We start from the raw sequence: 15,565 nt of genomic DNA, 5'->3' as shown, positions 1-15,565 counted from the left end.
CACCACAATCTGAATAGAGCTACAATTTCTATTTCTGCATAACTATCAGTCCATGGCAAAACTTTCTAAATGTATTAGCCATAAGCATTGAGATAAGTGAAGAAGATTTTAAAGAAAGAATCATGTTTTATAAACCTATGCTGAATTTTTTTTTCCTATGCTGAATTTTAAAAGTCTATCCATCCTGTTGGACTTCCTCAAAAATGCTGTGTTTCAAATGTATTTAGCAGCATTTTAAAATGTGAATTGAATAAATGTGGAAGGCCGCTTAGTCTCCCACTAAATTGAGTCTATCAGAAAGTGGTTCAAATGTCACTAATTATTTTATAGGAATAATCATGTTGTAGCTTTAAACAAACTTAAGCTTTAGTCTACTTTAAGACTGGAGTGCCAGGATGAAAATAAAGACCCTTCTGCTGAAATAGACTGGATTGAGTTACAGTTAACAAGATGCAGGATGTGGCACTTGAGCTATCTAACAGTGGTGGGCTGTTTGCCACCCCAACAGCCGGATCATGTTTCCTTTGCCTCATACCATTTCAGAACAATTTCATAAAAATTACATGATTGACACTATAGCTCTCTTTCCATTCTGATTTCTTTAAATGTTCATATCTCCACAACACATTTATGCTTTAGAAGTATTACAAAAAAGAAATCAGCCAGCTATTTTACATGGTGAATTTTAAAAACTTTGTTTACTGTAGAAACTAAGATGACCTTTTATTTACTCTAAAAGTTTTCCTTGATTGCTATTGTGTGTCTATTTATGTGTTTGTGTATTTTCATTCAATGGGCTTTGTGATATTTTCTATAGTCAGTTCTCTGAACTGTGAAAACGAGTGACTGGATACTGTAAAAAATGGGTGAGAGATCTTTTTCTAGGTATAATACTATAGTAAACATAGTATTACAATAAATATTCCCTTCCCTAGTTGTTTGATTAGTCCCCTCTCTATAGTAAATTCGCTATAAAATTTGCAAAATAATTTATCTTAACTATAGTCATCACAACACCCTTTGTGCTACATTATGAACTAAATCTTTATATGTATGTGTTGTGTTTGGGGCATATTTATATGTATTCATTCTGTCAGTAAAGTGTACATATCATGAATATATTTGTTTCTAATACCACTTTAATTACAGGACATTTCAATGGTGAGGCTCATATGGACTGTTTCCTGTTAAGTTCCTGGTGCAATTCCTTTCACACAATGGTTCCCCCATAAATGTAAGTGAATGACTTCCTGACTATTGTCATGGAGATGCAGGATGGGGTTGGTAGCAGAGACAAAGCTGGCTGTCAAAACTGTTATTTTCAGATGAACAGCAAAAACAGGCATTGAAAGAAATCTGAAGGTCTTCAGAACTCTGCCCATTGTGTCAAAAAACAGATTCAAAGAATTACATGTATTCCTGAGCCCATGAAAATTGGTGTGAAAAACAAATCTCAGAATTAAGAAAAAAAAAACTGCTATTTGCTTATTTGAAAAAAGAAAAAGAAAGAGCAAAAATTACTATGTTTTAAAAACTCTAACTAAAGAAATTACTGTGTTCTCATTTGGGATATGTAGAAAAGTATTTTGTTGGTAGGGTGATGAAATATCCTTAAATAATAGAATTTCATTAGGTATAGGTTTGACAGAAATCGCTTTCGTTTTGCCCAGTTCTCTGACCTGTAAGCTAAATATCAGGTGTTATAACATTTAAGGGGTAAATCTTCTTCCAGTATAAGTAGGTGTGGGAAAAATGTGTCACCCTTTCCCCGGGAGGTTGGTGGGGCTGTTGGTGAGGGAGGCAGGTTTCCCTTCAAATGCTCGGCATGGAAATAATGCTGCCATGAGAGAATAAGACTGTCTAAGGAACAAGGACCTTAAAACAGTGAGATAGTAGGGGGTTTGAATCAAGTGAACATCTTTTCTCCATAGATTATAAAACCTATAGTCTTACGTATTTTTATATGCATGCATATATTTGTACCTCTATACATACATGTACATATTAAATGTAATTCAACAAACATTTATTGCTCTTCTGTTCCAGACACTGTGCTAAGATTCTAAGAATTCAAAAACAAACAAACACATTTCCTACCACAAAGTTCTGCAATGAAATTGAAGTGACAATGTTAACTCTAACTTTATAGAAATATACACCAACTATCTCCTAATGCTGTTTAATTATAAACCCTAAAATATAGACCAAAAAAAATCACTCTTGTCATTTTAAAGTATTGAGCTAGGCTGACATAGTGTTCAGTTATATGCAATATTTTTCTTCTTTCTTGAATAATACAAACTTGTGTGATTTCTGGCATCTTTAAACAAGTGGAACAGTTGACTTTGACCCACTTCCTTATTCTGAAGAATTACTCTCAGATTTCACTCTTGGAAAAGGTGATAAAGGCTATTTTCAGAAATCAGACTCTTAGGATACAGAAAACTGCAGGTTTCTGATTAGTACATTGTGAATGGGTCTAAAGGTAAATACTGTCACCTGAGTCTCATTACAAGAAATGGATACTGTGTATATTCAGTTCTCTAAAAATAATGTTCAACATCTAAATAGTAAGTTGTTTTACAAGTGATGGGCTAGTGACCTACATACATTGATTAAACTTTAAATATTGAGAAAATTATTTTCTTTGTTACTAATATTTGCACTTTAAATTTCTTTTTCTTCTGAGTGTTTCATTTCATGTTTCCTGGAAACAAAATGTCACTTTCAGACATCCATTTTATTACATATACTTGGAAAAAAATTTGTAAACAAAATTGTAAAGCAGAAGTGGATGTTCTGTACAATTCATTGGTTCTATTAATTTCAGGGATGAGCCTTTCATGTTTCTCAGTGGTCCAAGAAAGAATGACAACAATAAAAAGATTCCAATATTTAATGCTTCCATGTAGTGGGGTGTGTATGTTGGAAGCATGGGGTGGCTACAGGCTCATACTTGATCCAAATACATGGGATATATTTCATGTATATAATACATGTATTATATTTCTAAATAATAAGTGAGGAGGCAGGCAGTACAACTGATGGGAGAAACCCAGCATGAGTCCTATTTCCAGCATGGGTACTAACCAGTTATGTGTTACTAGGGGTATCAATATCCTTCTCTATAAGTGAGTTAGCTGGACTAGATATACTTCACCTTTGGTTCCTTCCACTGCCTAAAATACCATATTCTAAAGTGTATTTCCAAACCATAGTGTGAAATTTATCACTTAAGATATTAACAATATTTAATTATTTTACTTAGAAGTAAGAATTTAATGATTCATATTGCTCCACTTAGAACTGTAATTTCATTTGGGGGTTAGAATACAAAAACTATTATTTATTACTTTGTTAAAATACTTATAATAGCCCCATTGTCAAGATATTAATTTATTAAATAAAACTTATCATATATATATATATATATACCTTCTATTCTTGTCTCTAAAGTAGAAATTTGGGATGAAGCTCAAGTCCATGGTTCTGATGTTAAATGTAGTTGGCATGATGCCGAAAACTTCGGTTCAAGATGTTTCTAGAGAGTGTTTCTTATTCCTACCATTTTGGGAAGAAAAGTCAAATTTCTTCCTCAGAAAGGTTTAATAGAGACCAAAATACACATGTTCAATTTACTTTCCTCTCATTTTGATTAAATTGAGATATGCATTGGATATAAAGGGGCAGCCACACTATTGATGATAATTTTTATTTAACTTATTACAGTGGATCTTTATCAATCATTTCCAGGCACTGAACTAGTTGCTAGGGGAAAGACAAAAATTGTGATTTCTGCCCCTGAAGAGGTTCCATTCTAGTAAAGGAAAGTGATGTGAAAAGAAAATACAGGCTAATTGTTCCTATAGCACAAAGGATAGGTATTTAGCCCAACTAGGATTTTACAGAGGCTTTCTGTGGGAGACAGTGCCTGAGCTGGGTCTTAAATGATGAGTGAGAGCAGGTGAAGAAAGATGAGGAGGTCGTGCCAAGGCTCCGGCCAGAGTACAAAGTCACATAACAGGAGAGAGCATGTGTGAGTGCAGGAAATGGGAGCAATTTTGCCAGTAACAGGGTGTGAATTGCAAGGAGGAGGGGGAGGAGAAATCAGCAGGGGGCAAATCAAAAAGGGTCTATACAGTCATGCTAGCGATTCTAAAATAGGTGATGACAAGACACAAAAGGACTCTAAAGAGAAGAAAGCCACAGACAGATTTGCTTTTTACATAAATGAGCCTGGTTGCAGTATAAGGAGATCATTACCAGCAGCAAGCAGGAGGGTAGAAAGTCCAGGTAGGTTTCTACTGTAACTGTCTAGACCCGGGTGACAAGCCACCCAGTCATGGTAGTGGATTATGGATAGGAGAGAGAAGTCAATCAGGTAAATAGAAAGGAGTCATGCTAGTCCTGGGGGAAGTTTCAATAAAGAAAAGAATGGAGAAGTGGGATTTCATGTTTCCTATGCTGTTCTTACAATATTATAAATAATACAATTATTTATAGCGGTTGCCATGACCATGGGACAGATGGATAGAGCCATTAACTGATTCAAGTAAGACAAGAGGAGCAGATATGCCTGAGGAAAGACAAAGGGGGTCGATTGTGAACTTTTTAAAAAAGATCTTATTTATTTATTCATGAGACACATACAGAGAGAGGCAGAGACACAGGGCAGAGGGAGAAGCAGGCTACCTGCGGGGAGCCCGACATGAGACTCAATCCCTGGACTCTGGGATCACACCCTGAGCCAAAGACTGATGCTCAACTGCTAAGCCACCCAGATGTCCCTGAACTTGTTGGTTTTAAGAAGATTGTTTTGTGTACACATAAGCAGCTTGGTAGGTTAGTGTACAGCTCAAATACCAGACACCAAGATGGGGATACATGGAAGTCAGGATCAAGGTAAAGAGAAAAAATAGGGCTAAAGGACAGAACTTGAATGGCAGGTGGGAACAGGCAAAAGAGGAGAACCCCAAAGAGGGAAATGAGACGTATAAATAACCAGGGAAGGACATTCAGGTAGAAACTTTTAAGAAGGTCAGCTAAATGTGGGAGAGGGATGTGGAACCTGGGTAATGGAAGTCCTATTTGAAGTGGGAGGATGAAAATCAATCCTATCCTGTGCAAGAAGAGAGTTGGTGGTAGGAACGGAATCTGAATTGCGTGGGTTTTGGGAAGACCAACTATAAGAGAAGCAATTAGCTAGTCATTAGCTGATATTGGATAACTAGCTCTCTCCCTTTCTCAAATATGAAATATTTAGAAATATTTACCTTTCTGGATTTTTGAATTCACAACAAATACTGAAATATCTACTCTGAAAAGGGAAACTACTGAGAACACACAATTTTCCTTTACCATAACCACTTTGGGGAAATTAAATCTCCTTTCTTCCAAATGATTTCATTTATTTCTGCATTCTTCTCCCAAGTGTAAAGACAGGTTTCAAGAGTAAGTTTTTCATAGAAACTGACTCACTGATCCACACTGTAATATTATGCCTTTAACTTTTATTGTAGGCTGCTGATAAAACAAATGATCTCACAAACTATATTCTTCCAATGTCTGCAAAGCCGCTATTCATTATACTAGTCAACATCTCAAATAATAATACACATGATAAATTCCTCCCAGTATTTAGTGCCAAAAGAAGTTTTTTTCCAATAAATAACCGATATGCTCTTTTTCATCATTCGATAGAAACACATTTCCTTTTAACCTTTGCTGTTGAGAAGTTTAAAATGACAATTAATGCTCACATGAAGGAACCCGCTTTCTCTAGTTTCTAGTTTCTGGAGAGAACCTTCACTTTTCTTTTTTGCGTATTCTCATTCTGTACTGTTGTAAGTATGCAGGTATGTCCATGTGTATGACTGTTTGACAGAATCCCCCTTAAGTGTTATTAAAATAAGAAGAGCAATTAACAATTATATTTGTAATGAAGTATTTGGTCAGCATTTTATTCATTCCTTTGGAAGGTCCATTTTCCCTCCCGTATGAACTCATGCATGTATTATTTGAAGAAAAATATAATTTTGAGATGGCATTATTTTAAAGACACATTTTCTATGAGTTTTTCCTTTTATAAATTATTTTCCTTTTCCCCCATACATTTAATGCTGAGGAAAGAGACATAACAGAATTTAATTCTGGTTTAAAAAGCATTGCTAATTTATTATGCTTATCTTTATGGTTTTGTTATGTAATCCTGAAGTCTGATGCAATGAATACAAATATCAGGAGTGGTATTCTTACAGCACATTTAGCTGTACTGACAACCACTTGAGGTTGTAACCTAACTGAACTGATTTTATGACATTGTCTTCTAATAGTATAATAGCTTACTTACACAAAAGTAAGCAATTGTGAGTGCTGCCCTTATGCCTCCTTTTCCCTAAACAGGATTTCCTAAGAACTGTGTTAAGGGTGGCAGGTGCAGATAAAGGAATACAAATTATACCAAAAGCATGGAAAGTTTACAGTTTGAGAATTGGCATGAGAATTGTAGAGGGGTGTTTGATACAACAATTAGCAAAAACCTGCTTTTTTACAAAAATAAATCCCAGGATACTCTAGTGATCAAATCCTTTCCCATCCTTCATGACTCATCTCAAATGTCATCCTGTTTTTGAACCCTCCCCTAAAACTCTACACAGTTGTCTGTGCCCATTTCTGGATTCCTGACACTCTCTGCTCTTAGTGACTATAATGGAATGTCAAAATATATTATAATGATTTCTGTAAGGATCACTTTCCTTCCTTTCTTCACAGGGAAAAATTACACCTTCTTTGCCTTGTAAACTAAGCAGTAAGCATACACTAGGTACTCAACAAAGGCTTTTTTTGAAAGCTGAAATGTATGGATAAAGGATGGAAGGAGGCAGACATTTTTGGTGAAAACTACAGAATAACGGGGAGAATGAGGAATCACTCTGGATTTTAAATATTTCACCTATTCACGGTAATTGAAGAATTGGGGGTAACATTTCTACGGATGGCATGAGGTGGCAAGAGTAAGGGCTCCAGGCAGAACCTGAGAAGTTGGGAAATGAACCAGAGTCCCGTGAAGCCAACACGAAGCCCACACGTGCTCTGGAGCCCTGGTGTAAAATCACGTCTACCACAGTGCATGATGCCCAGGACCCAACCAGATTGCACAGAAACGTGCAAATCACTAGGAGCTAGGACAGTTGTGTGGGCACCTGGAAGAGAGACCCGTGGCCAACTCGTGGCAGTGCACGGCATTTATTTCTCTCCCAGACTCATCTTTTGAAAAGAAGAGGTGGTCCTAACACATGGAAACCATGGCAGTGGTTGCCTTGGGCGACGCCCTCGACCTGATGCCCTTCAACACTGCAGTGTGTAGCCACCGGCTCTTTTTTGGCTTCAAGGATTCTGTTTGAAAGGAATGTGATGGTCATGAAATTATGAACAATGCACGTTTTGTGACACTTAAGTTTCCTACTGTACTTTAATAATAAATAGTCTGATTCCACTGTAAACCATGCATCAGTTTTCGATTTCCCACAGTAAGCCAGACACCAAACTAGACAGACTCGCCTATGATATCTTTAATCCTCCACCAGACAAAAGTTTTTCCCATTTCACTGATGATAAAACTGAGCCCTGGGCAAATTAAATAATTTGACATTGACAAAAAGCTCATGTTGCCCTTTATGTAGTTGCAATTCATTTGGACTTAGGTTGGTATATCGAGTCTCATACCACAACAGTGATATCAGATATAGCAAGGACTTTTAAAAAAATTCAGTTACATTGCAAAAGTGGACAAATGTGCTACCAGCACTGACATTTTTCCAAACACATTTATTAAAATGATAGAATCTTGCATTCACAACTGGAATGATAATGAGAGAACTCCAACCTTATGCGCATGAGAATTGCTGAATTTTATAAAATACAGCTTCTCATCTTCTAAGAGTTCCTCTACCCTCTGAATTCTTAAAAGCCAATAATCAAAAGCCAGGAGTTGCTCTTGCCGGTGCCTGGCATGCTCTTCCCCCCAGAGTTCAATGTTTTTTTTTTCTCTCAGCTTCCTCAGGGATCTACTCCCAGGTTACATTCTCAGGGAGGCTGCATTTGCCCTGAGCACCCAGTTTAAAACTGTAGCCCTTGTTCCTGTCCCCTAACTCTGGTCTCTTTTAACTCAGAGCCCTAATTTCCATCTGACAAATTATGTATTTTCCCTGTATGGATTCTGTTTCTCTTCCCCCTTTAGAAAGTATTCTCCATGACCAATCTGTTTTCTTCTATATCCCCAGCACCTGAGATGGTACCGGCATGGTAGGTGTAACTAAATATTTACTGAACGAATGTTTTCTTTTAATTAAAAAAAATTTTTTTTGAGAGAAAGAGCATGAATGAGCATGAGCAGAGGTGGGAGGCAGGAGGCAGAGGGAGAGGGAGAGAGAGAATCCTAGGTAGGCTCCCCACCCAGAGCAGAGCCTGACTTGGGGCTCCATCTCATGACCCTGAGATCATGACCTGAGCTGAAATCAAGAGTCCCAAACTTAAATGACTGAGTCACTCAGGCTCTCCCTCAATGAATGAATGAACACATCCAGAAGTACAACTGTGGCAAACTAAAGGATTTATTTTTCATTTGTTCTGAAACAAGTATGTTTTTTTTTATACCATATAGGAAGCTCGCAATCTTTTACAACAGGGCTAAGAGAAGACTGTGGTGTCAGTTAAAAGATATTATCATTATTACCTTGAACTTGTAGATGAACTACCAAACATTCACTGAACAAACTGGGATGTTCATCCTTTACTTAAAAGAGATTCACTTGGCACTAAGAAACACAATACCTTTCAGACTTTCTTCTAAGATAGAAGAGCAATTGGAAAAGTAGCTGTTTGTATGAAGATATTAAGAATCTATGATAAATATATTTTTAAACTAATTTTTCCAAACAATCTTAAATCATACTGACCTTTTTGGTCAGATTAGAACAGCACAACAGGAGACTAAATTCAAGTTAAGCCATCGAGAATAAAAAAGAAATTGTGTAACAGTCATTGCCTCTGAGTCATGTTAGGCAGAATGACAAATGGATGATAATATACATAATGACACGGCAGTCTCTGGCTTTGCACAGAGGTCCATAAATATTTTGCACATGCTTGGAATACATGGATGTCCAGTTGATAGGCTCTCCAAGAAAATTCTAAAATTAGATACCAGATCTAAATTGGTAACAGGAATTTAATAAAAAGGGATGTTCTCACTGGCTTTTAGGTCATCACACAAGTGGTCTTCATTGTGTTTTATTTAGCATTGTCTTGCCAGCCATGTTTAGAAAAATAGAGTACAAAGAAATGAACATTAAGGCAGTGATTCTCTTTCCCCCCATATTGCAATCAATTTGAATAGCAGTGGATATGAGACTCATGTTAATTGTGCCAAAACAGCAGCAGCATGAATGCTAAATTATTCACCATGTTCACAAACTGTCAAATGGGGCAAATAGCCAACTATTCAAAATAATTGCAAAAAGATTGGCACAGCTGTAATGTGTTTTCAGTGTGTATTCCATATTCTCCTGAAACCAATATTCAATTCAATGAAACGAACGCCTCTATTTGATAGACAAGAATTCAGATTTCATTCATGAGTATTTCAAGCAAAAATTAATTAACTCATTTGTACTATAATTTCCTTCTTTCTAATAATCTAAAAATACCAAAATATTTCCAGATTAGGAGAAATCAGCAATAAAAATGTATGCACTCTCAAATGTATGTTGTTGATGCGTTGAGATGTGCTTTATCTACTATCATTAAAAGGGAACAAAGTTATTATTTCTAAATTACAGGCCTGTCTATTTTTATGGTAATGAACATACTCGTAAAAATTCAAGTGTGTAAAAAATTCAGCTCCCATTCTAAATTTTATGTTATAATGTTGTTTGCTAGCTGTACCATGTGCTATGGTATTTAAATGGGCTACATTTTAAAAAGAAGAGGGAGAGAGGGAGGAGCAGATAAGAAGAGAGGCAGAGACAGGAAGGATGGAGGGATAAAGGAAGAAGTCAAGCAACTCTAGACTTAAAATCTCTTTTTAAATATATCTTCCCCTGGGAGCTAAGATCTGTCCTTTATCCTTTTAGGCACTCATTCCTCTTGCAAGGAAGAAGAGAGATACGAATACATTCACACTAATTTTACAATTTTGAATGGAACTTCTAACTTCAATACCTACTGATAGCCAGTTACTACTATAGAAATGACTTCAAATGACTTCAATGACCTCAATATTTCCTATGCATATGCGCTACACAAATAGCCTAAAATTAAAAATACTAAAAATATTTTTAAAGTTATTTTTATAAAGGACTTTCAAGATTTGCTGAGAATTTTATAGAAAACCCTGTAGTGGTTAATAATAAAGGAATATTTAAATGATGATGAATATGTATTTAATGGTGATGAAAAATGAAGAAAATATGATTTTTATGTAGTAAATTTTCTTGATGGAAAGATCTCAAAAAGAAATTTAATCTTAGAGAAGTGTGAATGATGAAAAATATGAAGCTTTTTTATAAGCTGATATGATACAATTTTGGTTTTATCCCTAAAACAGGAAAATGTTGTTTATAGGAAAATTTATGCTAATCCCAAATCTGAAGTACTTATATATTTTTCATTGAAGTTATGCCACCATCTATGCATGTTTTTTTGTTGTGGTTGTTGTTGTTGTTAAGAATACTTGTGGGGGGATCCCTGGGTGGTGCAGCGGTTTGACGCCTGCCTTTGGCCCAGGGCGCGATCCTGGAGACCTGGGATCGAATTCCACGTCGGGCTTCCGGTGCATGGAGCCTGCTTCTCCCTCTGCCTGTGTCTCTGCCTCTCTCTCTCTCTCTCTGTGTGACTATCATAAATAAATAAAAATTTAAAAAAAAATTTAAAGAATACTTGTGCCATGCTATAATAATAGTTGTGCATTTTAGAAGAGCAATAGGTCAGATTTTTGCTTTTATCCGAGAGTGTTAATATATTGTGATAAAGGTAATTCACCATTAAAATAAGGTCAGATAGTTGGTAGGAAGTTGGTAGGAAGAAAACATTTTTCTTATACAATGTTAATTAAGTGACTTTTATATTTATATTAAAAAGTCCAGGTGTCAGTTTATATGTAATTTAATATAATTTTTATTTGGAAAAACTTTTTCTTAAATGTTGGGTTTTATTGGGGCACCTGGGTGGTTCAGTGGTTGAGCGTCTGCCTTTGGCCCAGGGCGTGATCCCAGGGTCCTGGGATCGAGTCCCACATCAGGATCCCCACAGGGAGGAGCTCCCTTTGCCTGAGTCTCAGCCTCTCTGTCTGTGTCTCTCATGAATAAATAAATAAAATCTTTAAAAAACATGTTGGGTTTTATTACAGACTTTTAGATAAACTATATTTCAGGATACCTTTATGGAAAAATATTTTCAAAAAGTTAACTGAGGTACAGTTTCTAATCATGTGCTGCCTCTCCCTATGGTAAGATTGTAATTTTCCTACCCCAGTGAAATTCGGCTTAGTCATTTGATTTGTTTGGGCCAATGCAAAATAAGCAATCCTGCTGCAGCATTTCATTAGAAGTTATGAGAACCATTCTCTGGTTTCATCACGACTCCCTCAACCATGTCTCAGATGAGGCTGTTCCTTCGATTTATAATCCAAGTGAAGAAGACGCAGAACAGAGATCGAGGCAGGTCACAAAAAGGTATAAAATGAACAAGATAATAAGCCTTTTGAGATATCAGGTTTTTTATTACAGCATTTTTTAAAAGACTTTTATTTATTTATTCATGAGAGACACAGAGAGAGGCAGAGACACAGGCAGAGGGAGAAGCAGACTCCTTGCAGGGAGCCCCATGTGGGACTTGATCCCGGGACTTTGGGGTCATGACCTGAGCCGAAGGCAGACGCTCAGCCACAGAGCCACCCAGGCGTCCCTACAGCATCATTATTAAGCCTAAAATGACTAATACACTGATATTGGCCCATCTTAGCCTACATGAGGATCGTTTTATAGTTCTTAAATAAAGCTTATTTTTAAAATTTCTCCATTCAAAATCCCCATGGCTCAGAACACTTATGGCATAATTCCTAGATGTGCATTTAAAGAAATGAGAAGAAAAATTAAAGATGTTTTATCATAAAAAAAGAGTTGTGTCCTAACAACTAAGTTGTATCATTCTAGAGAGCTAAATGAAGACAATTAGAATTCTTAGACCAGGCAAAATCCATATGTCAACATATGATCATGCCTTCTGCATTCAGATAGGTTAAAGATCATTGGCAAAGTAGTCACTAGTTCTCTTGTTTTCACATACAAAATGATGTATACCAGAGTAAAATAGTCCAGGAAAAATTGCTTGACTTTAAGGAGAGAATTATTCAATATTTTATAAATTTGAGACAATACTCCAGATATTTTTAGAAGTATCAAGTTGAGTACTGGAAACTCCAAAACTGTTAATTATTTTGTGGTCTTCATGAAGTCATTGAATTCGAGTTTACACTGTTTAGCTGGCCATCATTAAATAATGGAAATGCATTTCTTAATTTAATGTAATTTCTTAGAAAAGAAATAAGGCAAAAAGAAAAATAACTGAGGCATTGGTGATATTTAGATTTTTTTTATATTTAGAGATTTAAACAGTATATAGTAATATAATTGTGATATTTGGTATGATCTTACTTTCCTATGACTTATTCCTTTAATTTTTCATAACTTAGAGGAATCGACTCTAAGTAGTGAAGTAAAAGTATATTTTAGCGTTAAGTTTCCTGTCAGATCACTCTGTGCTCACTTATCTTCAATTATGTTTATGTGATTAAGGATTCCAACACAAAATTAATGATGCATGCAAAATAAGTTTTTTGAGTAGGGCTTACTTACCAAGGAACTATTTATAAAAATGTTGGTTTGGAGGACACAGATAGTACTCAATGCTTCACTCAAAAGAGTCTGAATGTATATAATTCTTTTCCTTTGGGTTCTAATAATGGATCCACATTACTAACAGAAGACTGATACACCAGTGAGGGTGATATCTGATTACCATTATCTTCAGTGAAAAGTAAAAGAACTTTTGGCAAAGATATTAAAATAATTTTTTTGTTGCCTCTAAGAATTCGATATTCTCATCTACCTCCCTAATAAAATGAATTAATTATGCAGAGCCTGACAAGGAATAGGAAGTAAAGACGTCTGACAGAAGGTCCCTAAAACTAGTCCTTGGATTAGTATGAGGAGCATGAACTTTTCTGAATAAATGTTGAAATGTATAGAGATGCTATGAAAATTCTAAGCATGACAACCATAGTTCCCCAAACAGAACTTGTGGAACTAGCCATGGCACTTCCTCTGAAAGCTTGGCTTTATCATATATACCAATACCATTAAGCTCTGCTATGATGATATGATTCTCTAGAGTATTATTTACTATACAATCTAGTCATTCCTGTCAAAATACAAGATAACAAGGTTTATATTTTTTTTAAAAAACTAAGTGAACATTGATTATGATATTTAGGTTCCACTCTCTTCAGTGATAATACAATCAAACAAAAATTAAACTGAGGGAGTTTGATTTCAAGTTTCATACCTGAGACACTAACCATAGCTTCTAAACTATGAATATCACATTGTATTTCCATCTTCTTGTATTTACAGATAAAGTAGAAGGGCATACATCACCAATAACAAATACTTATGTGCAAACCAGGCCACCAAGACCTTTCTTCTACAGAGCAAAATGAAATATGGAGTACTGGACACATAAGAATAGATCCAAGCAGGATAATCCGTCAGTTGAATATAATGAGCAGATAAAGATAGGCTAGCAGAAAAAAACCCAAAACAATTAAAATCTCATATTGCCTTTAGCAACTTGGCACAACTGAGAGGCTTGCAAATGACAGCTGCTGACAAAGGAACCTACAAGGAATTAGTTTTATTTTTGTTTCAAAACTTACTATTAGCTGTGAGCATAGGATAGAGTTTTCCCAAGAATATACGTACAAATTTCACACAGTCATCAGTTATATTTCAAAAATGCATTGTATTTAGTTTCAGTACAGAAAGGTTTATTGGTTCTAAATTAATATTTTTTGGCTTTATTCATTTGCCCATTAAATCATTCTTTAGGCACATAATACCTACCATGTGTGACACCTGTGCTAGGGCAATGGCTCTCACAACTGGATGTGCATTGGTATGATGGGTGAAGCTTGTTCAACATACAAATATATAGAAATCACTCTGAACTTTCTGATTCAGGGCCCAAAAGTAGGAGGCATAGTCATCTGTTTTTTCAATAAGTTTCTCAGATGGCTCTTATGCTGCAGATGCACATTATATTAGTTGAAAATCATTCTGAATAGCACATCTTCTTTCCTAACAGAATCTTGACACATCATGCAACAAATATTTTCTTGCAGGTGTAGACCGAGAAGAGATTTGTATGTTCATCGAAAGGTTGAGACCTGAAGACAGGGGAGAGGGGAAGGAATCCTACAGAAACTGCAACGTTCACAGCAAGCTTCACTGAATGCTTTTGGAAATGGGATAGGAAGAAAAACCATTAGCGTATTAAAACTGGTTTGTCACCTTTCTATGTTTAGGGATGTGTGCATCTATGTGAGTATACGTGCCCAATGTGGTCTGTTAGTCTGTAAACCGTCCTTGGCGATTAATACAGAGGTTAACCCTGACAGAGCTCAAATCTTATTAATAATGTTTCCAAATATCAGGATCCTTCCATATTTTAGAGGAAAGTAAGCTTATTTGATGGGATTACAGAAAACTGCATCACCCACACATACAATTTAAGTTTCTTAGGTTTCCAAATTCAACTCAACATCCAGTGTGTTTCTATTTGCCAGTAGAAAGGGGATTTTAAAAAGCACATGACACAGGCTCTGAAGGGGAATACTTTATATCTATGTGAAAAGCTAAGGCTTCAACATATGAAACCAATATGGGGAATAAAGATAATAAAATTAACATGACATCTAGAGAATTTCAGATATTATGAACTTTAGGAAAGATAAGATGATATCATAGTTTAGAATTAAAATAGAAATCTTATCTTAACTGAACCCAGTTGCAGGGTTCACCAGTAAAAAAACCTGAGACTTGTGTTACACGCTTCTATTGAAATACATAGACAGGTATCTATAAGGTTAATTACAGAATGAAATCTTGCCAAAAATGAGAACCAATACGTGAATAAAAGTATACGGCCAACAAATACCTCAAAAGGCTTCTATAGAAATATGTAAAAATTTAAAAGAGGAATAATAGTTTACCATAACTACATTTTTCAAATGTTAAGCATAAACAAAATGGATTATAATTCTCTCTTGCATTTCCCCCCATCTTTAACTCATTCATTTGAAGGGAATATTTACTTTTTGTTCTTCATGTTCTATTCAACATTAATTTAAAGGTGACTAATTTATACTGAAGGATAGAAAACATAAAAGCGACCTATATGATAGGTGATTCTCCTAAATCAATTGTTCATGTTTTTTTTTTCTAGCTGA

At 35.6% G+C, this 15,565-nt stretch overlaps 1 protein-coding gene across 5 annotated transcripts in view; it reads right to left on the bottom strand.

The window, feature by feature from the left end:
- Positions 1 to 15,565, bottom strand: part of SEMA3A (semaphorin 3A) — a 455,199-nt gene that overhangs the window by 209,101 nt on the left and 230,533 nt on the right. The window lies entirely within an intron of this gene.

The sequence above is a fragment of the Vulpes vulpes genome, chromosome 5 (genome assembly GCF_048418805.1).
Source record: "Vulpes vulpes isolate BD-2025 chromosome 5, VulVul3, whole genome shotgun sequence".
Taxonomy (NCBI): domain Eukaryota; kingdom Metazoa; phylum Chordata; class Mammalia; order Carnivora; family Canidae; genus Vulpes; species Vulpes vulpes.
This window is presented reverse-complemented; position numbering and strand designations above follow the sequence as displayed.